This window comes from Heptranchias perlo, chromosome 7, assembly GCF_035084215.1.
Source record: "Heptranchias perlo isolate sHepPer1 chromosome 7, sHepPer1.hap1, whole genome shotgun sequence".
Classification (NCBI taxonomy): Eukaryota; Metazoa; Chordata; class Chondrichthyes; order Hexanchiformes; family Hexanchidae; genus Heptranchias; species Heptranchias perlo.
In genome coordinates this window covers 34089461-34115457 of record NC_090331.1, presented here as the reverse complement: position 1 = coordinate 34115457, position 25997 = coordinate 34089461, and the positions used below count along the sequence as shown (strand labels likewise).

Sequence of the window (25997 nt, the reverse complement as noted above, 5' to 3'; positions counted from 1 at the left end):
GTAAAGGGTAGGTCATGTCTGATGAACCTAATTGAATTTTTTGAGCAAGTGACTATAGTAGTAGACAGGGGAATGTCTATGGATGCAGTCTATGGATGGACTTCCAGAAGCATTTGATAAGGTTCCACGTAAGAGACTTATAGCTAAAATTAAAGCTCATGGAATTGAATTCAAATTATTGACCTGGTTAGGAGATTGGTTAGGCGGTAGAAGACAGAGAGTAGGGATAATGGGTATGTACTCGAATTGGAAGGAAGTGACTAGTGGTGTCCCACAAGAATCTATGCTGGGGCCTCAACTATTCAATATATTTATTAATGACTTAGGTAACACAATAGAGAGCCATATATCCAAGTTTGCTGAGGACACAAAGATTGGTGGCATAGTAAGTAGTGTAGATGGGAGCATAAAATTACAAACAGACATTGACAGATTAAGTGAGTGGGCAAAACTGTGGCAGATGGATTTCAACGCAGTTAAGTGTGAGATCATTTATTTTGGACCAAAAAGGGAAAAATCCGATTATTTTTTAAAATGGTGTAATGCTAGGAACAGTGGCGGTCTAAAGAGATTTAGAGGTCCATGTATACAGATCACTAAAATGTAGTAGTCAAGTACAAAAAAAATCAAAAAGGCTAATGGAATGTTAGCCTTTATAACCATAGGGCTAGAATATAAAGGGGAGGAAGTTTTGCTACAGCTATACAAAGCCCTGGTTAGACCACATCTGGAGTACTGTGTATAGTTCTGGGCACCGCACCTTAGAAAGGATATATTGGCCTTGGAAGGAATGCAGTGCAGATTCACCAGAATGTTACCAGGGCTCCAAGGCTTAAATTATGAGGAGAGAGTACATAAAGTAGGCTTATATTTCCTGAAAAAAAAATTAAGACCTAGATTGCATGAATTTATAATTGGACTAATCTTTGATGTATCAAGGTGAACAATGAAATATAAAATTTGTTTTAAGAAGCCAATTAAATACTTAACATTATATTTATGATCCCTGGGTTTTGGTGTTCAATTTTAATGATTTTTCATTTGACAAATTCATTTTTTTGGAGATTTTTTGCGAAAACACAGTTAAATTCAGGCTTCAAATAGTTTCAATCATGGGCAATTATTGATGAACATATATTTATTAGTAAAGCAACAAAATAGTAAAGCAATATAAAACAGTAACTGCCAAAATAGTGCACAGGGGAATGTTGTACAACCATTTAAGGATTCATCCACTAATATTGCCAACAGTCATTTCTGGCTATTGTTCATAAATCAAACTTGTAATAAATCATAATGTGTCTTTTTCAGTGCTTCCTTCGACATACTTGCTCTTTCTTTTTGACCAATAAGGACTTTTTTTCCTCTGTGACCACAAAACCAAGAAATAATTCAGTCTTCCGTTGTTGCTTTCCCTGCCAGAATTGATGTTTGCTATTTGTCAGGCTGGTGCACAGAAGAACCCTAAAGCCGGCTTCTAAGTTGTGTTGGTTGTCCAGTGGCAAGCAGACCAACAGTGCACAGGTAGCAGCCCAAACTCAATGAAGTGTTTCCCTGCCCATTTTCATATAGAATTCAACTATATTGAACATCTGGTGGATGTAGATATTCTCAGATTTTAATTTCTTTCATTATTTTCATAAAAGGAGTAATGTTTTCATTAGAGATCATAATCTGTACTAAACTATGTTCCTCCTTACTTTGTGGAATTTTTGACCATTTTTGACAGAAAGGATTGCAAAAGAGTTATATTTAAATTTTGGGGTTTAAATCAAAGTGTATTCATACAAGTTTTTTTTTAAAAGCACTGAGGCGTTAATATGTTAAAGACCCATACATTGAAGTTGCTTCTCCAGAGTCTGAAAAAAACCAAGTTATTTGATAGCCTGTCTCAGTATTCAATAAACACCTCACACCCATTGGGGCTGATTTTTGGATGGATGAGTGGGTGCGTTGGGGGCGGGGGGGCTCCTAAAATGGCGGAATCCCGGAGCGGGTTCAGAGCCTAGCTCCAACCCGCTGACTTCCGGGTTCCCCAATGATGCGTTCGGGTGGACGCGCAGCTCCCGCATGCGGGAGTCCCACCTGCAATTAAAGCCGGCGGGATGATAATTCACATTGTTATTTAGCTAGTCACCATCCTTCACTCACGCCTCTCTACTTTCTCCCCTTATAGGAGAATGGAGCCCAGGTTGCGCAGGAGAGGGCAAAGACCAGAGGGGGGGGGGGGCCACAACATCAAGTCGTCCTCACGGACGGAGCAGGAGGCTCTTGAAGTGAGCCGCACCCTCGGGTGCCTCCGTTGGGGATGCCGAGACTGCCACCCGACAAACGGCTGGTGACAGAACTTTAACATTCAGCACTCACAATAGCAAATGATGTTAGCATGCCTTGCCATCTTCAGCACCTCAACATCAGAGTCTGCATCGGTGGGAGCACTCTTCTCCAGGCTCTGCTCAGCTGGACACAGATGCTGAACCCTGGGGCCATCTTTTAAAAGGAGAATGATCGAGGGGCAGCAGCACATTTGTGAGGTGGTGGAACAGGTGCCACGCGCACTCTCCACAATTGCGCAGAGAATGGAGGAGTCCAACTCCTGCATGAGTGGAATGGTGGCACAGGTACAAGAGGGAATCTCTGAGATACTGTCACAGGGATGTGAGGGGATCTCTGAGATAGTGTCGCGGGTAAGTGCGGGAATGTCTGCGATAGAGGGAAGGCTAGCCTTCATCGAGCTTCAAGGACACATACACTGGAAGGTTGGATTGTGATCTACCATTTATGTCCAGGGTTTTAAATGTACGTGATATCTAAACAGGTTCAATCCAGAGTATTGTGCATAACTCAGTACAACAGATATTAATTATTCAAAATTTGAGCAAACCAAATCAACCAGTAGCAGGGGCACAGTACAACACTGAGTGAGGTGAAGTATTTGTATTTGCAGTAAAAGATGATTCTTAATATAAATCAACAGAATCTGAATTGTCATAAGCACAACAGTAACCAATTGTAAGCTTCACAATATCTCGGCATTAGTTGGGCTTTGCTTAATAACAGCATAACAGAGTTACATTCGATGTCCAAGATTACAGTACAGTCTTGGGGAGTTTAAGTTCAAAGTCTGTACTTATTGCATCAGTGGTAGGCCTTCAGTATTAATGCTGTATCTTGGTGGACATGAGCATAAAAAAATCATATAACCTCTCATTGAGTAGCAACCGATAATGATGTCAGACAGTGCTGCTCTCTTTAGGGATGCTTTGGGGTTACCTCTGAGACCAGCTGCAGTACGTCAACATTATCTTCTTTCTCCAGCCATTTGCTTTCTTCCTAGTTTATTTAATTTGGTGCATACTATAATTTCCTCTGTTGACTACTATGCTCTATTTTTCTTAGTGCTTAGAAACTATTATACCATTGACACTTCACATTCTTAAACTCTATTTTCAAAGAACCTCTTGAGACGTCTAACCTCCTTGAACAGCTCTTTATACCTTCCGAAATTTTTTTGCTTTTAGTTGAACACAGACTGCCCTTAAATGCGTTAAATTGCCATAAAGAGAATCCCATTTCAGATGACATAACCAATCAAAGACCAATTTGGTTCCAAAATCCCCCTTTCTAAGGTGTCGCTCAACTATATGGTCGTGTCTTAGAAAGTTGTAACTGTCAGCCTTTGGGCACGTTAGTATGCAAATTACATGGGTCACGAAAAAATTTGAACTGAGGCTTTTTCAAAGTGGTCTGCCTGATCCATTCATTACTTTTATCTGTGAATTGCAATTGCTGGTTCCCTGTGTACTTGAGGGGCTTCATCAATTGTCACAGAAAACTAGATATATCAAATTCAATCTCAAATACTTCAGACAGACATTTGTCATATACTTGGGTCGATTCTTGCAAGGTCTTGGCAGCAGAAGTCCTCTTCCATTAAGGGTTGGCAATGGAACCAATATTATTTTGGGTGTGTTTATACTGTAACTACTGATCTCAGATTGGTGTAACAGTATCAATTCACAGCTAACAATACCTTGCTTAATCTGCCTGGTTGTAATTTGGACAGTCCGAGTGAGGAGAGGGCTCTGAACATACGCAGAGCTCTAATCCCGACCGTTAAACTTCAAATATATGTAAACCATCTGCTTCATTCAAATCAGTTCAGGGTACGCTTATATTAAAATGTTTAGGAGTTTCAACAGACTCTCTGAACACTTATTAAACTTAGTTTTGCACTGCACTTTCCCATGATGTGTATTATTATTGCATGGTAATACCTTCAAATTAAAACATGCACTTTGCACATCCTTAATGATAAAATCAAGATTCAATCTAGCATAATATAGAGTTTTGAATCTTGGTAGCTTCTCTTCGCAGGGGTTTTGTACTTCAGAGATCTGTAATGTATCTAGCCGTGAGATCGGAAGCAATGGATATGCAGTTCATGTGGAAAAGGTTAAATGTGTAAACATGAACCTCTTGGTCACAAATTTGCTGACACAGTTTTGCAGAAGGAGTTCATTTAATTTTCTACAGCATCCTGAAGGAGTTGGAGAAGTCCTATTAAGAGTATTAATTTTTTTCTGCTTGACTTTTTGGTGTCTATCAGTGTTAAGACTGATTGAAAAAATTTGTCTGGTGAAGTTTTATCAAGTTTTAAATCAGTTCAACTGAGGAACTAGGAAGTCTAATTATACAATGGTATTTTTATTTTTAATAGTGACTAAAATCTACTAGATAAATTAAACCGAATCTAAAATTTGCCCCAAATAATTTTCTTTTATTCATTCATGGGATTTGGGCGACGCTGGCAATGCCAGCATTTATTGCCCATCCCTAATTGCCCTTGAGAAGGTGCTGGTGAGCCGCCTTCTTGAACCGCTGCAGTCCGTGTGGTGAAGGTTCTCCCACAGTGCTGTTAGGAAGGAAGTTCCAGGATTTTGACCCAGGGACGATGAAGGAATGGCGATATATTTCCAAGTGGGGATGGTGTGTGACTTGGAGAGGAACGTGCAGGTGGTGTTGTTCCCATGTGCCTGCTGCCCTTGTCCTTCTAGGTGGTAGAGGTCACGGGTTTGGGAGGTGCTGTCGAAGAAGCCTTGGAGAGTTGCTGCAGTGCATCGTGTAGATGGTACACACTGCAGCCACGGTGCGCCGGTGGTGGATGGGGTGCCAATCAAGCGGTCTGCTTTGTCCTGGATGGTGTCGAGCTTCTTGAGTGTTGTTGGAGCTGCACTCATCCAGGCAAGTGGAGAGTATTCCATCACACTCCTGACTTGTGCCTTGTAGGTGGTGGAAAGGCTTTAGGGAGTCAGGAGGTGAGTCACTCGCCGCAGAATACCCAGCCTCTGACCTGCTCTTGTAGCCACAGTATTTATGTGGCTGGTCCAGTTAAGTTTCTGGTCAATGGTGACCCCTAGGATGTTAATGGTGCAGGATTTGGCGATGGTAATGCCATTGAATGTCAAGGGGAGGTGATTAGACTCTCTCTTGTTGGAGTTGGTCATTGCCTGGCACTTGTCTGGCGCGAATGTTACTTGCCCCTTATCAGCCCAAGCCTGGATGTTGTCCAGGTCATGCTGAATGCGGGCACGGACTGCTTCATTATCTGAGGGGTTATGAATGGAACTGAACACTGCGCGATCATCAGCGAACATCCCCATTTCTGACCTCATGATGGAGGGAAGGTCATTGATGAAGCAACTGAAGATGGTTGGGCCAAGATCACTGCCCTGCAGACGACACAAGCTGGGGTGGAATGTGAGCTGTGAGGAGGATGCAAACAGGCTCCAATGTGATTTAGACAAGTTGGGTGAGTGGGCAAGAACATTGCAGATGCAGTATAACGTGGATAAATGTGAGATCATCCACTTTGGTTGTAAAAACAGAAAGGCAGATTATTACCTGAATGGTGATAGATTGGGAAAAGGGGAGGTACAACGAGACCTGGGTGTCCTTGTACACCAGTCGCTGAAAGCGAGCATTCAGGTGTAGCAAGCAGTTAGGAAGGCGAATGTTATGTTGGCCTTCATTGCAAGAGGATTTGAGTACAGGAGCAGGGATGTCTTACTGCAGTTATACAGGGCCTTGGTGAGATCACATCTGGAGGATTGTGTGCAGTTTTGGTCTCCTTACCTGAGGAAGGATGTCCTTGCCATCGAGGGAGTGTAACGAAGGTTTACCAGATAGATTCCTGGGATGGCAGGACTGACGTATGAGGAGAGATTGGGTCGACTAGGCCTATATTCACTAGAGTTTAGAAGAATGAGAGGTGATCTCATCGAAACATATAAAATTCTAATATGACTAGACAGACTAGATGCAGGGAGGATGTTCCCGATGGCTGGGGAGTCCAGAACCAGGGGCTACAGTCTCAGGATACAGGGTATGCCATTTAGAACCGAGATGAGGAGAAATTTCTTCACTCAGAGGGTGGTGAACCTGTGGAATTCTCTACCACAGAAGGAGATCAAATCATTAGATGTATTCAAGAAGAAGATAGATGTATTTCTTAATGCTAAAGGGATCAAGGGATATTGGGAAAAAGCGGGAACAGGGTACTGAGTTAGACGATCAGTCATGATCATTTTGAATGGCGGAGCAGGCCCGAAGGGCCGAATGGCCTACTCTTGCTCCTATTTTCCATGTTTCTATGTTAACTCCTGCAACAATGTCCTCGGGCTGAGATGATTGGCCTCCAACAACCACTACCATCTTCCTTTGTGCTGGGTATGACTCCAGCCACTGGAGAGTTTTCCCTCTGATTCCCGTGGACTTCAATTTTACAGGGGCTCCTTGGTGTCACACTCTGTCAGATGCTGCCTTGATGTCAAGGGCAGTCACTCTCACCTCGCCTCTGGAATTCAGCTCTTTTGTCCATATTTGGACCAAGGCTGTAATGAGGTCTGGCGCTGAGTGGTCCTGGTGGAACCCAAACTGAGCATCGGTGAGCAGGTTATTGGTGAGTAAGTGCAGCTTGATAGCACTGTCGACAACACCTTCCATCACTTTGCTGATGATTGAGAGTAGATTGATGTGGCGGTAATTGGCCAGATTGGATTTGTCCTGCTTTTTGTGGACAGGACATACCTGGGCAATTTTCCACATTGTCGGGTAGATGCCAGTGTTGTAGCTGTACTGGAACAGTTTGGCTAGAGGCGTGGCTAGTTCTGGAACACACGTCTTCAGCTTAAGTGGGGAGGGCTGAAGTGATTCATTTTGGTAGGAAGAATTAGGAAAGGCAATATAAACTAGAGGGCATAATTCTAAAAGGGGTACATGAACAGAGTGATGTGGGGGTATATGTGCTCAAATTGTTGAAGGTGGCAGGGCAGGATGAGAAAGCGGTTAAAAAAGCATACGGGATCCTGGGCTTTATAAATAGATGTAAGGAATCTTACAACACCAGGTTATAGTCCAACAAATTTATTTTAAAATCACAAGCTTTCGGAGATTATCCCCTTCGTCAGGTGAATGAGTGAAAAGGTTCTCAAATCGCATATCTTATACTAGGCTGGGACAGCATCACACCAATCAAAAGGTGTCGTTGTTGTTCAAACAGGCCAGTCACGGAGAACAGCACGTCCCAGTACACTGGATATACATTGTGTCAATTATACAGACAGACAGAAAGAAACCCAAATGGCAGAGAGAGAGAGAATATTAAAAACATAACTTTTTTTTTGCTGGTGGGGTTACGTGTAGCGTGACATGAACCCAAGATCCCGGTTGAGGCCGTCCTCATGGGCGCGGAACTTGGCTATCAACTTCTGCTCGACGATTTTGTGTTGTCGTGTGTCTCGAAGGCCGCCTTGGAGAACGCTTACCCGAAGATCGGTGGCTGAATGTCCTTGACTGCTAAAGTGTTCCCCGACTGGGAGGGAACCCTCCTGTCTGGCGATTGTTGCGCGGTGTCCGTTCATCCGTTGTCGCAGTGTCTGCATGGTCTCGCCAATGTACCATGCTCCGGGGCATCCTTTCCTGCAACGTATGAGGTAGACAACGTTGGCCGAGTCACAGGAGTATGAACCATGTATCTGGTGGGTGGTGTCCTCTCGTGTGATGGTGGTATCCGTGTCGATGATCTGGCATGTCTTGCAGAGGTTGCCGTGGCAGGGTTGTGTGGTGTCGTGGACGCTGTTCTCCTGAAAACTGGGTAACTTGCTGCGAACGATGGTCTGTTTGAGGTTGGGTGGCTGTTTAAAGGCGAGTAGTGGAGGCGTGGGGATGGCCTTAGCGAGGTGTTCGTCGTCATCGATGACATGTTGAAGGCTGCGGAGAACATGGTGTAGTTTCTCCGCTCCAGGGAAGTACTGGACGACGAAGGGTACTCTGTTGGTTGCGTCCCGTGTTTGTCTTCTGAGGAGGTCTATGCGATTCTTCGCTGTGGCCCGTCGGAACTGTCGATCGACAAGTCGAGCGTCATATCCCGTTCTTACGAGGGCGTCTTTCAGCGTCTGTAGGTGTCCATCGCGTTCCTCCTCGTCTGAGCAGATCCTGTGTATTCGTAGGGCCTGTCCATAGGGGATGGCCTCTTTGACGTGGTTGGGGTGGAAGCTGGAAAAGTGGAGCATCGTGAGGTTGTCCGTGGGCTTGCGGTAGAGTGAGGTGCTGAGGTGCCCGTCTTTGATGGAGATTTGTGTGTCCAAGAAAGGATCTGATTCTGAGGAGTAGTCCATGGTGAGTTTGATGGTGGGATGGAACATGTTGATGTTATCGTGTAGTCTCTTCAGTGATTCTTCGCCGTGGGTCCATGGGAAGAAAATGTCGTTTATGTATCTGGTGTATAGCGTTGGTTGGAGGTCCTGTGCAGTGAAGAAGTCGTGTTCGAACTTGTGTATGAAAATGTTGGCGTATTGGGGTGCGAATTTGGTCCCCAGGCTGTTCCGTGTGTTTGGGTAAAGAACTGGTTATCGAAGGTGAAGACATTGTGATCCAGGATGAAGCGGATGAGTTGTAGGATGGCGTCTGGAGATTGGCTGTTGTTGGTGTTGAGTACTGAGGCTGTTGCAGCGATGCCATCATCGTGGGGGATACTGGTGTAGAGTGCCGAGACGTCCATCGTGGTGAGAAGTGTTCCTGGTTCAACTGGTCCGTGGGTGCTGAGTTTTTGTAGGAAGTCTGTAGTGTCACGACAGAAGTTGGGGGTTCCCTGTACGATGGGTTTCAGGATGCCCTCGACGTATCCAGAGAGGTTCTCACACAGGGTTCCGTTGCCTGATACGATAGGACGTCCGGGTGTGTTGGCTTTGTGTATCTTTGGGAGGCAGTAGAAGTCTCCCACGCGGGGAGTACGTGGGATGAGAGCACGTAGGATGCTTTGAAGGTCTGGATCAAAGGTCTTGATCAGTTTATTGAGCTGGTGGGTGTGTTCTTTGGTCGGATCTGCGGGTAACTGTCTGTAGTGTTTATAAATAGAGGCATAGAGTACAAAAGCAAGGAAGTCATGATGAACCTTTATAAAACACTGATTCGACTATAACTGGTGTATTGTGTCCAGTTCTGGTCACTGCACTTTAGGAAAGATGTGAAGGCCTTGGAGAGGATGCAGAAAAGATTTACTAGAATGATTCCAGGGATGAGGGACTTTAGTTACATGGATAGACTGGAGAAGCTGGGGATGTTCTCCTTGGAACAGAGAAGATTGAGAAGAGATTTGATAGAGGTATTTAAAATCATGAAGGGTCTAGACAGAATAGAGAGAAATTAGAGAGAAACTGTTCCCATTGGCGGAAGAGTCAAGGACCATGGGTCATAGATTTAAGGTGATTGGCAAAAGAACCAAAGGTGACATGACGACAAACATTTTTACGCAGCAAGTGGGTGTAGAGGGTTGTTTTTCAAATTGGAGACCTGTGACCACCGGTGTGCCTCAGGGATCGGTGCTGGGTCCGCTGTTATTTGTTATTTATATTAATGATTTGGATGAGAATTTAGGAGGCATGGTTAGTAAGTTTGCAGATGACACCAAGATTGGTGGCATCGTGGACAGTGAAGAAGGTTATCTAGGATTGCAACGGGATCTTGATAAATTGGGCCAGTGGGCCGATGAATGGCAGATGGAGTTTAATTTAGATAAATGTGAGGTAATGCATTTTGGTAGATCGAATCGGGCCAGGACCTACTCTGTTAATGGTAGGGCGTTGGGGAGAGTTATAGAACAAAGAGATCTCAGAGTACAGGTTCATAGCTCCTTGAAAGTGGAGTCACAGGTGGATAGGGTGGTGAAGAAGGCATTCAGCTTGCTTGGTTTCATTGGTCAGAACATTGAATACAGGAGTTGGGATGTCTTGTTGAAGTTGTACAAGACATTAGTAAGGCCACACTTGGAATACTGTCTACAGTTCTGGTCACCCTATTATAGAAAGGATATTATTAAACTAGGAAGAGTGCAGAAAAGATTTACTAGGATGCTGCCGGGACTTGATGGTTTGACTTATAGGGAGAGGTTAGATAGACTGGGACTTTTTTCCCTGGAGAGTAGGAGGTTTAGGGGTGATCTTATACAAGTCTATAAAATAATGAGGGGCATAGATAAGGTAGATAGTCAAAATCTTTTCCCAAAGGTAGGGGAGTCTATAACGAGGGGGCATAGATTTAAGGCGAGAGGGGAGAGATACAAAAGGGTCCAGAGGGGCAATTGTTTCACTCAAAGGGTGGTGAGTGTCTGTAACGAGCTGCCAGAGGCAGTAGTAGAGGCGGGTACAATTTTGTCTTTTAAAAAGCATTTGGACAGTTACATGGGTAAGATGGGTATAGAGGGATATGGGCCAAGTGCAGGCAATTGGGACTAGCTTAGTGGTATAAACTGGGCGACATGGACATGTTGGGCCGAAGGGCCTGTTTCCATGTTGTAAACTTCTATGATTCTATGATTCTAAGTGGTTAGGATCTGGAATGCACTGCCAGGTGCGGTGGTGGAAGCAGATTCAATCGTGGCTTTCAACACGGAACTGGATAAGTACTTGAAAAGTAAAAATTTGCAGGGCCACGGGGATAGGGCAGGAGAGTGGGACTAGTTGGTTTGCTGTTGCATGGAACTGCACGGACTCGATGGGCCTAATGGCCTCCTTCCGTGCTGTAACGTTTCTATGATTCTATGATAATGCTCGCATGATCAGGACAAGCAAATTTTGCATGTTGAAACTTGGCCTTTCCCAGTGATCGAAGACATTTGCTACATGCTGCCACATCAGCTGAGGTTCAGCACAGAACAGGGTTTGAACTTGGGATCTTCCTGGTCTGTGTACACCAACGTAGTGCATTTTTACCCTGTCACTGAGGGAGCCGAAAGGTCACTGATGCAGGATGATCGAAGATATACAACTGGTCTCCCTTTGCAACAAAATAAAAGATACACAATTTAGAAATTCTGCATAGGTTCAATGATATACTGTCTGTATTAAAGCATATATAGGAACATCTTCCCGTGACTATTGGAAAGCATGCAGTGAATGTTGATCCTTCTATCATTCATTCTGAACCTGCCTCAAGATTATTCCCTTCTGGGAACAGATCTCAGGGATGATTAACTGAATTTAGAGGCAAAGGAATTCCTGTGCGCTTCTTCATTGCCTCCATGCTGTCCCCTTGGAGACAGTTTGACAGATTGTACCTGTAAACTTCCACGATTAATGCTTATGATTGTTTGGATCTGCATCCCTATCATGTGGAGGTCTCCCAAAGGCACCATGTTTTATGAAAAGATTCAGTTGTCTGCTTAGGCAGGTGCAAAGTTATACAACCGTAACCTCATTCATTTGTTTTGATGTCCATATAACCTTATAATAATCTTAAAATATTGTGGAACCAGTAGGTGTTGGCCTCCTTCCGTTTGTATGATCATTCTTCTTACTAATGTATTGAGGATTAATTATTTAGGAAGGAAGAAAATCACAGGGGCCAACTTGCAAATAGAAATGTTAATTTTAATTTTCCTGTGCAGCCTGATGTGCTGTTCTGTTCTGTTTATTATTCTCCTGTTGTAAAGGGCACCTGGAGAGGAAGGACTTCAGCACGCTGATTTAGTCATTCTTGTAGTAATTATAGCTGCAACCTAATCATCCATTGTATTTGTCTGTTATGCATGATATCGTTAATATACAATTGATTCCCATTTATATGAATTAGCAAATCAGTTCCTCTCCATTTCCTTTCAATTGCGTTCTTTCCAGCTTAAATACAGACCAGGAGCCATCCCTTGAAATACTATGAATCAGTGCAATCCGGATTCTGGACCCAAATTGAAACAGTTAGTTTTGTTCGTTGAGTATCTGAATTTGCCAGTCTGGGAGGTAGGTACGTATGTGCTGAATCTGAGGTGAATCTGTGGTGTTGTAAAAGAGTTAGTTAATCATTATAAACTAGAATGCCTAAGGGGAAATAGTTGGAAATAGATTATTATTATAAAGACATGACTGATATCCTGTTTGTATCTGCCCTCCCTTAAAGTCAGAAATGTTGTCATCTACAGTTTTGCCTCAATTTGGTTTAACAATTGATCTAGTTTATTGCAGAATCTCCATATAGTTTGGGTGCCATTCTTATTATCTGTATGTGTATCTTTGCCTTTTTGTATCTAACACTTACAAAGTATAGTACTGCTTGATTATAACACTGACACAATATGGAGTATTTTGTCTGTAGTTATTTTTTGTTCTGTCTTTTCTTTACAGTAGTTTTGTGGTTAAAAGCTGTTTTGCTTAAAGAAATAAACCAATATGAGAGATGGTATTTCATTTTGGCAGCTTATTCACCTGCACGGACAAACTGGCTGGCTTGAGGCAAATCGGCTGTGAAGTGTTATTACTTGTTAATGGCAACGCTGCTTGCGTCGCTCTCACCAGAATTACTTCCTGTTAACTGCTTGCTTTGTTCTGTGAGTGGCCACTCAAATCAAATGGAGGTTGTAGCCAGGTGACAACTGGATTTTTGTACGACACCAATTAGGTATAGGCCCTGTTACTGCCAACATTCTCTACATCTCTAATTCTATTTATGATTGACAACTTTATTTGATTTTGAAAGATATAATTTGATTTCTTTTGTTCCTGGTTGAACCTCAAAGATGATGAATATCTCAGATAGCCTTGCGGCAGTTCTTTTTCTGAGGCCATCGAGATAGGACTGGAAACGCTATGCTTCTGACATAACCTCACATATAAGTTGTGTTATGGATGGTGATCCAAGTCCAGTATTGCTGAGGGAATGAGCAAAAGGTTGCACTGTAATTTTTATATGGAGCAGGTATAGGTAAAGTTCTACTACATTGTCTATTGCTACAGCTTATAAAAGAATGAAAGACAGACATGCATGTATATAGCGCTTTTCATGACCTCAGGACATCCCAAAGCACTTTACAGCCATTGAAGTATTTTTGAAGTGTAAATACTGTTGTAATGTAGGAAACGTGGCAGCCAATTTGCACACAGCAAGGTCCCACAAACAGCAATGTGATAATGACCAGATAATTTGTTTTTATGTTGGTTGAGGGATAAATATTGACCAGGAAACCAGGGATAACTACCCTGCTCTTCTTCGAAATAGTGCCGTGGGATCTTTCACGTCCACCTGAGAGGGCAGACGGGGCCTCTGTTTAACGTCTCATCCGAAAGACGGCACCTCCAACAATGCAGCACTCCCTCAGTGCTGCACTGGAGTGTCAGCCTAGATTTTGTGCTCATGTCTCTGGAGTGGGACTTGAACCCACGACCTCCTGACTCAGGCGAGACATTATTTTGAATAGAGTTGTTCTGTAGCTTATTAACTAAACCATGATCTAAGGCAGTGTTTATTCTACCACTTTCCAAAGCTTAGGCGACCCCAAGGAGGCAAATTACAGGAACAAGGATTTCTGTTTAACCCCTGGGAAATATTACAATACCAGATAGTGTGCATGTAATATCACACTTCATTTCATAGATAGTAAGGGCTCATTTACAGAAGTGGTCCTTGTTGCTGAGCATGAGAGAAATATTTGAGTGAAAACTGAAAAGTAAAAACATTATCTAAAAAAAAGTTTTGCATGCTTTCCAATTGCAGTATTATAAAAAGTATACTGTTCTTTGGAGGAAGTAGAGTTATCCATAGGACCTTATATTAAACTTGTACCAGTCTGAGATTTTTAGAATGTCATTTTGGATCTCTAAGAGTTACTTTAAAGGTTTTTCTCATCTCTCATATCTTTGCTTGATCTAATCATAGATCTTAAGCTGCTAAAATCAATAGCATTTTCTAACCTTCATACCTTCATATTCAGCTTTATTTTGAAAGTTCACAAGCTCTCCATATACATTATTTATAAGCTGGAACCAGCATTATAAATAATAAAGAGGTAATTTTGCAGAAATCTTTTAGGACTTCTATATTAATAATCTAATTAAGTGTAAATGGAATAAAAACATTTTCTCTGAGATGAATACTAATTTTATCCTGAATTTCATTAGTGAATCTGAAAAAGGTTTTACACTGAGATGGGACTGGAAATCCCTAACTTGCACGTGTGGGTTATCAATGTGAGGGATGACACTGCTGAGAATGGAAGTTTTATCCATTTTACTCCCAGTGACAGGATCAAACATCCCCAGAAGAAAAGATCTTGCTTTTTAATCTGACCTATTTACTCATCCTTATTATGCATCTTGAAAGAGACAGGACTAACTTTTACTTATGTTCCACGGCCCACTGCATGAGAAGAGCATGGCCATATTTCAAATATATATTATAAACTTTGTAGTAAACTTGTATATTCTGGTGACCTGTACTTGCAGAACAGATGGTGCACTTCATAGGATGAGAACTACATTGTTCATATTTCAAATGCAATAATAACCTTGTAGTGAATTTATATTCTGCTGGCTTGTTAGAGAGGTCGTGCCCTTCATATGAGGTGTGCCAGATTGTTCATATTTCAAACGCAATTCAAACTTTGTAATGTATTATATATTCTTCTGGCATGTGCCTGTGGTAGAGATAGGAGATAGAGTATGTATGAGATTTGCATCTTTCATATTTCATATATATTGTAAACTCTGCAGATAATTACATATTCTGCTAGCCTGGAGCTCAGGCATGGTAGAACAGATATTTGAATATTAATAACTTCAGCTGAATCCTATGTGCATGCGGCACGTCGAATTTAATAATAAATTTAATAATTAGACTTTAATAGATGCAGCAATGAACTTTGTACTTTAAAATAATTGTTAGACTATGACATAGTCCATAGTTTTACTTAACCAAATATGGCAAGTAAATCTGATTTGTGGTAGATTAAATGATTAACCTTATCTTATTAAACAAGTTGAAGACCTCTGCAGACTTCCAGTACAGCTTTTGAACACAGTTTAACTTGAGATTTTTCTTTAGAAGATTTATGTAGAAATAGCTGTTTTATGGATTAAAACCTTTACAAAATTGAAGAGAGAGTTTGTTCAAAAAGGGAGCCTGTGTTTAGAGTTATTTAATTTCATCTTTTAGATTTTTCTGTGGTTTATCCCATCTAACCTTATCAATTTGCAAAACACAGACTTTGATACATATGACTTCCCCCCCCCCCCCCCCCCATTTTTCTCTACACCTTTTCTAAAGGCTTTGATTCCTGATTATACATGAACACAGGTAACTCTCTGATACTTTGCATAGCGGCCATTCGTCTTGTGTGATCCTAGACATTAAAAGACAACTGAGGGGAGGTAAAATCACAACTTAGCTTGATCCTGTCCAATAATATAGTGTTAGGCTAGATTATGTGCTCAAGTCCCTGGAGTGAAACTTGAACCCACAACCTTCTGACTCAGAGGCAAGCACTACCACTGAGCCGAGCCTGACTGACATCTTGTCTTATGTGAAGGTATATTTTCTTCAAAATTAGTTTCAGAAACCTTTTTGAAATAGGGAGAAAGTTCTTTGGTATAAATTTATTAACTGGCTTTATTTGAGATTTCTGTCACTGTACTTGTAGCATTAGGGTTTGGAAATAAAATAGGTAATGGAGTTGGAATGGTAATGAGTTTTATCAATTTGCACTGAGATTCCATATTTAATGTACTACTGTAACGCATGTTGCGGACAGCTGGTCTGTTAGTGATTTAGAACACTGACTGAATTCTCTAATAGTTTTCAGTTTGTTTACATGCTTTTGGTGGAGATATCTTTGTACAATACAGTAATCAGGGAAAGAATCAACACTAACCTATTGGAGTGGTCAACATCCATAGGGTGACAATAATCAGAAAAAGTATAATAGATTGCAAACCCCAGACTAGAGGCAGTTAGACCTCAGAGCACAAGGTTTAGGTGAGGGAAAACTTCAGCTACAAAATATGAACGATACTGCAGTGACTAAGTGTAGTCGGGAAACAAGGCCATGCAACTTCTTAAATCGTTTTCTGATACTTCATCTGATCAAGCTGGTTTAGGTCCAGCTGGTGTCTACCTATGTACTTTTTCCAATATTATAGCGAAACAAAAGTTTGTAAGATACTTAATTAAATAATAGCAAAAATAATGGATTACTACTAAATTTCATAAGAAACATGAAATTAATAATTTGAAAGAAACCATGCCTGTGTCACCTCCAGATTGACTATTCCAATGCTCTCCTGACTGGCTTACCAGACTCCACCCTCCATAAATTTTTGCTCATCCAAAACTCTGGTGCATATATCCTTTCCTGCAACAAATCCTGCTCGCCCTTCACCCTGCTCGCTGACTACATTGGCTCGCTGTTTCTCAATGCCTTAATTTTAATATTGTCATCCTCATGTTTAATTCTTTTCATGGCCTACAACCCCTCCCGAAATTTCTATTCCTCTGACTTTGGCCGCTTGTGCACCTCCTCTCCCTTCACCCCACCATTGGCAGCTGCGCCTTCAGCTGTCTCTGCCCTACGCTCTGGAACTCCCTCCCTAAACCCCTCAGCCGCTCACCTCCCTCTCCTCCTTTAAGACCTCCTTAAAACCCACTTCCTTGACTAATCTTTAGGCCATCCCTCCTAATGTTTCCTCCTTTGGCTTGACATCCAGTTTTTGATAACACTTCTATGAAGCACTTTGGGATGTTTTTCTATATCAAAGGCATGATATAAATGCAAGTTGTTATTGTTGTTGAATCAATGAGGTGTTGCAAATTTTTTAATATTTCGAAATATTAATGTGTTGTGACCCAGACATTCTGATTTCTTAAGACTTTCTTAAAAATAGTACTTCATGTAGTTGCAAATTATGATGACTGGATCAGCAAGGCCGTGCTGACTTGATAAAGTCACATTATAGGTAAGAATTTCTCTGATTGCACTTTGTAGCAACATTATAAATATATTTTTGAATATTTCCTCTCTGCGCTATTTCTTGTTTTTTTTGTATTCGTTCATGGGATGTGGGTGTCGCTGACAAGGCCAGCATTTATTGCCCATCCCTAATTGCCCTTGAGAAGGTGGTGGTGAGCCGCCTTCTTGAACCGCTGCAGTCCGTGTGGTGAAGGTTCTCCCACAGTGCTGTTAGGAAGGGAGTTCCAGGATTTTGACCCAGTGACAATGAAGGAACGACGATATGTTTCCAAGTGGGGATGGTGTGTGACTTGGAGGGGAACGTGCAGGTGGTGTTGTTCCCATGTGCCTGCTGCCCTTGTCCTTCTAGGTGGTAGAGGTCGCGAGTTTGGGAGGTGCTGTTGAAGAAGCCTTGGCGAGTTGCTGCAGTGCATCCTGTAGATGGTACACACTACAGCCACAGTGTGCTTGTGGTGAAGGGAGTGAATGTTTAGGGTGGTGGATGGGGTGCCAATCAAGCGGGCTGCTTTGTCCTGTATGGTGTCGAGCTTCTTGAGTGTTGTTGGAGCTGCACTCATCCAGGCAAGTGGAGAGTATTCCATCACACTCCTGACTTATGTCTTGTAGATGGTGGAAAGGCTTTGGGGAGTCAGGAGGTGAGTCACTCGCTGCAGAATACCCAGCCTCTGACCTGCTCTTGTAGCCACAGTATTTATATGGCTGGTCCAGTTAAGTTTCTGGTCAATGGTGACCCCCAGGATGTTGATAGTGGCGGATTCGGCAATGGTAATGCCGTTGAATGTCAAGGGGAGGTGGTTAGGCTCTCTCTTGTTGGAGATGGTCATTGCCTGGCACTTGTCTGGCGCGAATGTTACTTGCCACTTATCAGCCCAAGCCTGGATGTTAAATTGTGATATCATAAACATTCCTTTGGAACATGCTTATAATTTCACTAAAAGTATTCTTCAGAAACCTTCAGAAACATACTTATGAAGTTGTGACATATAAGGACCAGACATCAAATCAGATTTTAAAATTATAGTGCTCATAGGTAAATTAAAGCATATTTTGGAAGTCGAGTGACAGGACTTTGCATGATTTTGCACAATTTGTAAAGACCAATAACGCTTTTGTGAGTAAGATAACAGAAATATTGCATTGGCAAACTTGTGTGAAACAATGTACACTGGAGAATTTTTTTTTTGTGATTGTAATCAGGATTTATCTTATTATTCATGAACAATGAAATTGTGAGGAACTTATGAAAAGTAGCATCACCAGCAGAATAAAACCATAATATTTCCTCGTCTGTTTATATTGTAAGCATGGGTCAACTTTAGTGTAGTTGATTTTTTTTAAGGCTTCATAGTGGTTTGTGCTTTGTTTCATAGGGAAACTTATTGAAGTGGATGGAAGAAATCAATGTGATGCAGTAGAGTTGTTCTTGGAAGAAAACTTCAGTTTACAGCTATTGATTCTGAGGTGAGAATCTTCAGGTAAAGGAGAAGGGCAACAGTTTTGGAACAATACAGGTGGGGCTTGACATAGTCTTTAGTATTTGAGCAGGGTTGTCCAATACGTTAACCACTAGCCACGTGTGGCTAATTGAATTTTGGACTAGTAAATAAAAAAATGAGTAAAAGACACTGTCATTAGGCATGTGATCTCAATACTCATACTTGCATGGAGTACCTGGCCATCTGGTCCCGCCGCGGATACACCTCCGCTGACGGGAGACCCCTCACAGTGAAACCCTTGTTGGAGAAAATCTTAGCAGCAGTGGGGGAGGAAGGGGAGGTTTTCATCCATAAGGTGAAAGCCCATTCCTCCGCAGAACCTTGGAGTGAGGGCAACCGGCAGGCCGATGTGCTAGCTAAGGAGGGTGCCCGCACAGGCACTTTCTGGGACCCATTTGGGTCCCGTCCTATTGCAGCAGTCACGGGTAGGAATGGGACACAGGGGAGTGCAGGGGTAGCTTTAACCCCGGACCTTCAGACGGACCAAACCCAAGACCCCGTCCTCAAGGCAGTCCTCAGTGCAGTGGCAGAAGGGAAAAGGGTAGAGGGCCCTTACAGCACAGCAGCCCTCTCTGTAAAGGAGGGCATGCTGTTTAAGGGAGAGCAATGGGTAGTACCGCAGCAGCACAGGAGGGAATTCCTTCAACTGGCCCATGAGGGTCCAGGAGCGGGGCAACCCGGGCCTGAGACCACCTGGCAGCGGGTGGAACAGGCAGGATGGTGGCCAGGACTCAGGGAAGATGTCTGCGAGTTCTGTGCCAGCTGTCTGGTGTGTGCTGCTAACAACCCTGACCCCCACAAAAGGAAAGTACCTATGGGACACATCAGGAGGGTAGAGGGACCATGGCAGTCGATCCAGGTCGACTACATCGGGCCCCTACCCACCGCCCAGGGAGGCTATAAGTACTGCCTAGTCCTGGTGGATGTGTTCACAAAGTGGGTAGAAGCCTTCCCCTGTCGAACAGCCACGGCTATGAGTACAGCCAGGATCCTGGTCAGGGAGGTGTTCTCACGATGGGGGCTACCACAGTACGTGGAGTCCGACCAAGGGAGCCACTTTACCGGGCAGGTCATGCAGAATACCCTTATGGTACTTGGCATAGAGGGGAAATGGCAATTTGCACACAACCCACAGTCCTCAGGGATTGTAGAGAGGATGAACAGAACCTTGAAAGAAAGGCTGAGGAAAGAGACGGTAGACTCACCTAGGAAGTGGGTAGAAGTCTTAACGTTGGTCCTAATGGGGATCCGAGCCAGCCAGTGGTATTCCCCACACGAGCTCATGACTGGTAGGGTTATTCGGACCCCCACCCATGTGCTAGCCCCGGTGCTCACGGAGGGTCAGCTCAGAGAGGTGAACCGGGACAGCTTTGTCAGGAATCTGTTTGAACACCTTAAACAGGTTCACTGGCAGGCTGCTAGCAACATGGGAAAACAGCATCGGAGTAACCGACTGCTGTTAGAACCCCGTACGCACCACGAGTAGGAGATAGGGGATCAGGTTATAGTTAGGAATTTTGCTCGGGTAGGCAGTCTAGAACCATTATACATGGGGCACTACAGCATTGTAGATAAGGCAAGTCCCACGGTATACGCCATAAAGCTGCCTAGGCGCACCAAATGGTTCCACATTAACCAATGTAAGTTGTTTAAATCCAAGAGAAGGGAACAGCCAGTTGGCGCAAGGCCTGAGGATAAAAATCCTCAGCCTGCAGCAGGAGCAAACTCACAGACTGCACAAGCGGGTGCAGTGGCTTGTTTTAAGGGAAGGGCCATCCCACCCACCGTTTGGGACACTCCCTCGCTCATCTGGGACTCAGACGAGGTGGGACCTGAGGGCAGAGAGTTACCTGCCCCTGACACACGTTTAGAAGAGATACAGCCAGAGGATAGAAATCCCCAGCCAGCGGCAGTGGAGATTCCACAGACCGCACAAGAGGGGACAGTGGCTCGAGTTAAAGACTCACCAGCCAGAAAACCTCGACCAGCCAGAGTCCCTAGAAGGCCCCCACGAATGCCATGGCCAAAGAAACCGTGGTCACCGGCTCCCCAGTTTAAAAGGGCAGCCCCTCAAGTCAGGGATCGATCTGAGGACAGAGGTCCCCAGCCAGCAGCCGCAGGCTGCGAGGGACCAAAGGTACAGGACAGGGCGGCCACACCGAAGGGAGTAATGTGCTGTAGCCCGAACAGGGATTAGCCTGGCCGCCTGGGGACGGGCAGCGGATGTACATAGCTTCTGTTATTTAATTTTGAGATTGTTAAGTTTGGGTGTTTTAGTTAAATTTTAAATAAGGTGGTTGGTAGTTTAAGTATTATTGTTTAAGAATGTTTGTATTGAGTCGAGGTCGCAAGACTCGACTATGCTTTACCCAAGCCAGCGAATCTGTTCGGGACCTGGCTATATGCTCTAATGTCTCCCTACAGAAGAGATTTCGATAGGATGGGGGGCATACTCCTACTCGCCCTGATAGGAATGGCCGCTGGGAGACGAGGTGACGTGGAGGACTCCCACATTTTTGGGTGCTCAGGGGAGAGAGCACCGGTTGTGACTGCGGGGGGCAGCGAAGGTAACGTGGAGGAGATCACCACCTATTCCCATGGGGGAAGATGGCCAGGGTGGCTGGGATCTAACTCCACCCGATACTCCAGTCAGACCGGGTTCACCTACGGGGAGGCCTCCCTCCCCTGCCCCAGCATACAGGTTGTGGCCACACAGGTCGGGGTCACTGAGGGGAAATGCGTGTGCCTGACCTGCAGAGGACAGATTCCCCTGGGAAGGTGGTGGTGGCTCAGGAAGCTGAGCAGAGACATGGGGGAACCGTACAGCTGACTGGGAGCGACTGGGGAACGACACCCATCGGACCATTACAGGGAACCATGGGGGGTAAGCGTGTGCTGGGACAAGTGGTGGAAATCGGAACAGGGAATCTATGTCTGCATGTGGGGGTCGCGGAAGACCTGCCCCATGGGCGTATCCATTATCTTTTCCGCAGCATAGCTGGACAAGGGGAAGGGGTGGAATGGGATTCCCACCTACACACTTGCATAACCCCATCCTCCCCAGCCTCGTTAAGGCCACTGAACTCATGGCACGCGCCCGAAAGGCCCTGCCCACGGCTCCGACAGTAAGGACACGTATGGAGAAGTGCCCTGCCACCACCAAGGGAACAGGGAATGGGCTGGTACTAGTGCCGACCGAAAAGGTGCTATACAAGGGGGTACACTACGCGGTAGCTTCCGTGATTCTAAACCTCACAGAGGTACACTTACCTGAGTGGTGCCCCAAGGAGACAGAACAGCTATACCAGGCCCTGTTAAGAGAAATTGTTTAGGAGGAGGATCGAGCTACTGCAGCCACGAAGTCACAGCCAACAGGTAAGTGATTGGCTGGTGACTGGTGAGTACTTTTGGCTGGTGACTGGTGAGTAGTTTTTCTTTCCTTTTTTTTTCTCTTGACATTGTAGTTGTGTTAAGCTAACTTAAGGGTTAAGTCATGGCAGGAGATCCCAGAGCCATGTCATGTTCCTCTTGTGGGATGTGGGAATTCAGGGATCCTTCCTGTGTCCCTGGTTCCTTCACCTGCGGGAAGTGTGTCCAGCTGCAGCTACTGTTTGACCACTTGACGGCTCTGGAGCTGCGGATGGACTCACTTTGGAGCATCCGCGATGCTGAGGAAGTCGTGGATAGCACGTTCAGTGAGTTGGTCACACCACAGATAAAAATTACTAAGGGAGATAGTGAATGGGTGACCAACAGACAGAGGAAGAGTAGGAAGGCAGTGCAGGGGTCCCCTGCGGTCATCTCCCTCCAAAACAGGTATACCGTTTTGGATACTGTTGTGGGAGATGGCTCACCAGGGGAAGGTGGCAGCGGCCAGGTTCATGGCACCGTGGCTGGCTCTGCTGCACAGGAGGGCAGGAAAAAGAGTGGCAGAGCTATAGTGATAGGGGACTCGATTGTAAGGGGAATAGACAGGCGTTTCTGCGGACGCAACCGAGACTCCAGGATGGTATGTTGCCTCCCTGGTGCAAGGGTCAGGGATGTCTCGGAGCGGCTGCAGGACATTCTGGAGGGGGAGGGTGAACAGCCAGTTGTCGTGGTACATATAGGTACCAACGATATAGGTAAAAAACGAGATGAGGTCCTACAAGCTGAATTTAGGGAATTAGGAGTTAAACTAAAAAGTAGGACCTCAAAGGTAGTAATCTCAGGATTGCTACCATTGCCACGGGCAAGTCAGAGTAGGAATGACAGGATAGGTAGGATGAATACGTGGCTTGAGAGATGGTGCAAGAGGGAGGGATTCAAATTCCTGGGCCATTGGAACCGGTTCTGGGGGAGGTGGGACCAGTACAAATTGGACGGTCTGCATCTGGGCAGGACTGGAACCAATGTCCCAGGGGGAGTGTTTGCTAGTGCTGTTGGGGAGGGTTTAAACTAATGTGGCAGGGGGATGGGAACCGATGCAGGAAGTCAGTGGGAAATAAAGTGGTGACAGAAACAAAAGGCAGTAAGGGAGAGTGTACAAAACATGACTGGACAGATGGTCTGAGAAAGCAGGGTAAAGACCAAGGGAAGTCTAGATTAAACTGCATTTATTTCAATGCAAGAAGTATGATGGGCAAGGCAGATGAACTCAGGGCATGGATGGGTACATGGGACTGGGATGTTATAGCTATTACTGAAACATGGCTAAGGGAGGGGCAGGACTGGCAGCTCAATGTTCCAGGGTACAGATGCTATAGGAAAGATAGAGCAGGAGGTAAGAGAGGAGGGGGAGTTGCGTTCTTGATTAGGGAGAACATCACGGCAGTAGTGAGAGGGGATATATCCGAGGGTTCGCCCACTGAGTCTATATGGGTAGAACTGAAAAATAAGAAGGGAGAGATCACTTTGATAGGATTGTACTACAGACCCCCAAATAGTCAATGGGAAATTGAGGAGCAAATATGTAAGGAGATTACAGACAGCTGCAAGAAAAATAGGGTGGTAATAGTAGGGGACTTTAACTTTCCCAACATTGACTGGGACAGCCATAGCATTTGGGGCTTGGATGGAGAGAAATTTGTTGAGTGTATTCAGGAGGAATTTCTCATTCAATATGTGGATGGCCCGACTAGAGAGGGGGCAAAACTTGACCTCCTCTTGGGAAATAAGGAAGGGCAGGTGACAGAAGTGTTAGTGAGGGATCACTTTGGGACCAGTGATCATAATTCCATTAGTTTTAAGATAGCTATGGAGAAGGATAGGTCTGGCCCAAAAGTTAAAATTCTAAATTGGGGAAAGGCCAATTTTGATGGTATTAGACAGGAACTTTCAGAAGTTGATTGGGAGAGTCTGTTGGCAGGCAAAGGGACGTATGGTAAGTGGGAGGCTTTCAAAAGTGTGTTAACCAGGATTCAGGGTAAGCACATTCTTTATAAAGTGAAGGGCAAGGCTGGTAGAAGTAGGGAACCTTGGATGACTCGGGAGATTGAGGCCCTAGTCAAAAAGAAGAAGGAGGCATATGACATGCATAGGCAGCTGGCATCAAGTGGATCCCTTGAAGAGTATAGAGATTGCCGGAGTAGAGTTAAGAGAGAAATCAGGAGGGCAAAAAGGGGACATGAGATTGCTTTGGCAGATAAGGCAAAGGAGAATCCAAAGAGCTTCTACAAATACATAAAGGGCAAAAGAGTATCTAGGGAGAGAGTAGGGCCTCTTAAGGATCAACAAGGTCATCTATGTGCGGAACCACAAGAGATGGGTGAGATCCTAAATTAATATTTCACATTGGTATTTACGGTTGAGAAAGGCATGGATGTTAGGGAACTTGGGGAAATAAATAATGATGTCTTGAGGAGTGTACATATTACAGAGAGGGAGGTGCTGGAAGTCTTAACGTGCATCAAGGTAGATAAATCTCCGGGACCTGATGAAATGTAAATGGGAGGTTAGGGAGGAAATTGCGGGTCCCCTAGCAGAGATATTTGAATCATCGACAGCTACAGGTGAGGTGCCTGAAGATTGGAGGGTAGCAAATGTTGTGCCTTTGTTTAAGAAGGGCGGCAGGGAAAAGCCTGGGAACTACAGACCAGTGAGCCTGACATCTGTAGTGGGTAAGTTGTTAGAGGGTATTCTGAGAGATAGGATCTACAGGCATTTGGAGAGGCAGGGACTGAATAGGAACAGTCAGCATGGTTTTGTGAGAGAAAAATCATGTCTCACGAATTTGATTGAGTTTTTTGAAGGGGTAACCAAGAAGATAGATGAGGGCCGTGCAGTAGACGTGGTCTACATGGACTTTAGCAAAGCCTTTGACAAGGTACCGCATGGTAGGTTGTTACATAAGGTTAAATCTCACGGGATCCAAGGTGAGGTAGCCAATTGGATACAAAATTGGATTGACGGCAGAAGACAGAGGGTGGTTGTAGAGGGTTGTTTTTCAAACTGGAGGCCTGTGACCAGCGGTGTGCCTCAGGGATCGGTGCTGGTTCCGCTGTTATTTGTTATTTATATTAATGATTTGGATGAGAATTTAGGAGGCATGGTTAGTAAGTTTGCAGATGACACCAAGATTGGTGGCATTATGGACAGTGAAGAAGGTTATCGAGGATTGCAACGGGATCTTGATAAATTGGGCCAGTGGGCCGATGAATGGCAGATGGAGTTTAATTTAGATAAATGTGAGGTGATGCATTTTGGTAGATCGAATCGGGCCAGGACCTACTCCGTTAATGGTAGGGCGTTGGGGAGAGTTATAGAACAAAGAGATCTAGGAGTACAGGTTCATAGCTCCTTGAAAGTGGAGTCACAGGTGGATAGGGTGGTGAAGAAGGCATTCAGCATGCTTGGTTTCATTGGTCAGAACATTGAATGCAGGAGTTGGGATGTCTTGTTGAAGTTGTACAAGACATTAGTAAGGCCACACTTGGAATACTGTGTACAGTTCTGGTCACCCTATTATAGAAAGGATATTATTAAACTAGAAAGAGTGCAGAAAAGATTTACTAGGATGCTACCGGGACTTGATGGTTCGACTTATAGGGAGAGGTTGGATAGACTGAGACTTTTTTCCCTGGAGAGTAGGAGGTTTAGGGGTGATCTTATAGAAGTCTATAAAATAATGAGGGGCATAGATAAGGTAGATAGTCAAAATCTTTTCCCAAAGGTAGGGGAGTCTATAACGAGGGGGCATAGATTTAAGGTGAGAGGGGAGAGATACAAAAGGGTCC

The 25997-nt window shown here is 44.3% G+C and overlaps 1 long non-coding RNA gene across 9 annotated transcripts in view; it reads left to right on the top strand.

Moving 5' to 3' along the window:
* LOC137323601 (uncharacterized) overlaps positions 1–25997 on the top strand; it is a 138782-nt gene that overhangs the window by 79315 nt on the left and 33470 nt on the right. For 7 of the 9 annotated variants that reach the window (XR_010963404.1, XR_010963405.1, XR_010963410.1 and 4 more), the window contains one exon: positions 18658–18748. This is a non-coding gene — a long non-coding RNA (uncharacterized lncRNA). Of the gene's footprint in view, positions 1–18657; positions 18799–25997 lie in introns of all 9 variants that reach the window. The other 2 variants (XR_010963407.1, XR_010963408.1) reach the window with 2 other exon arrangements.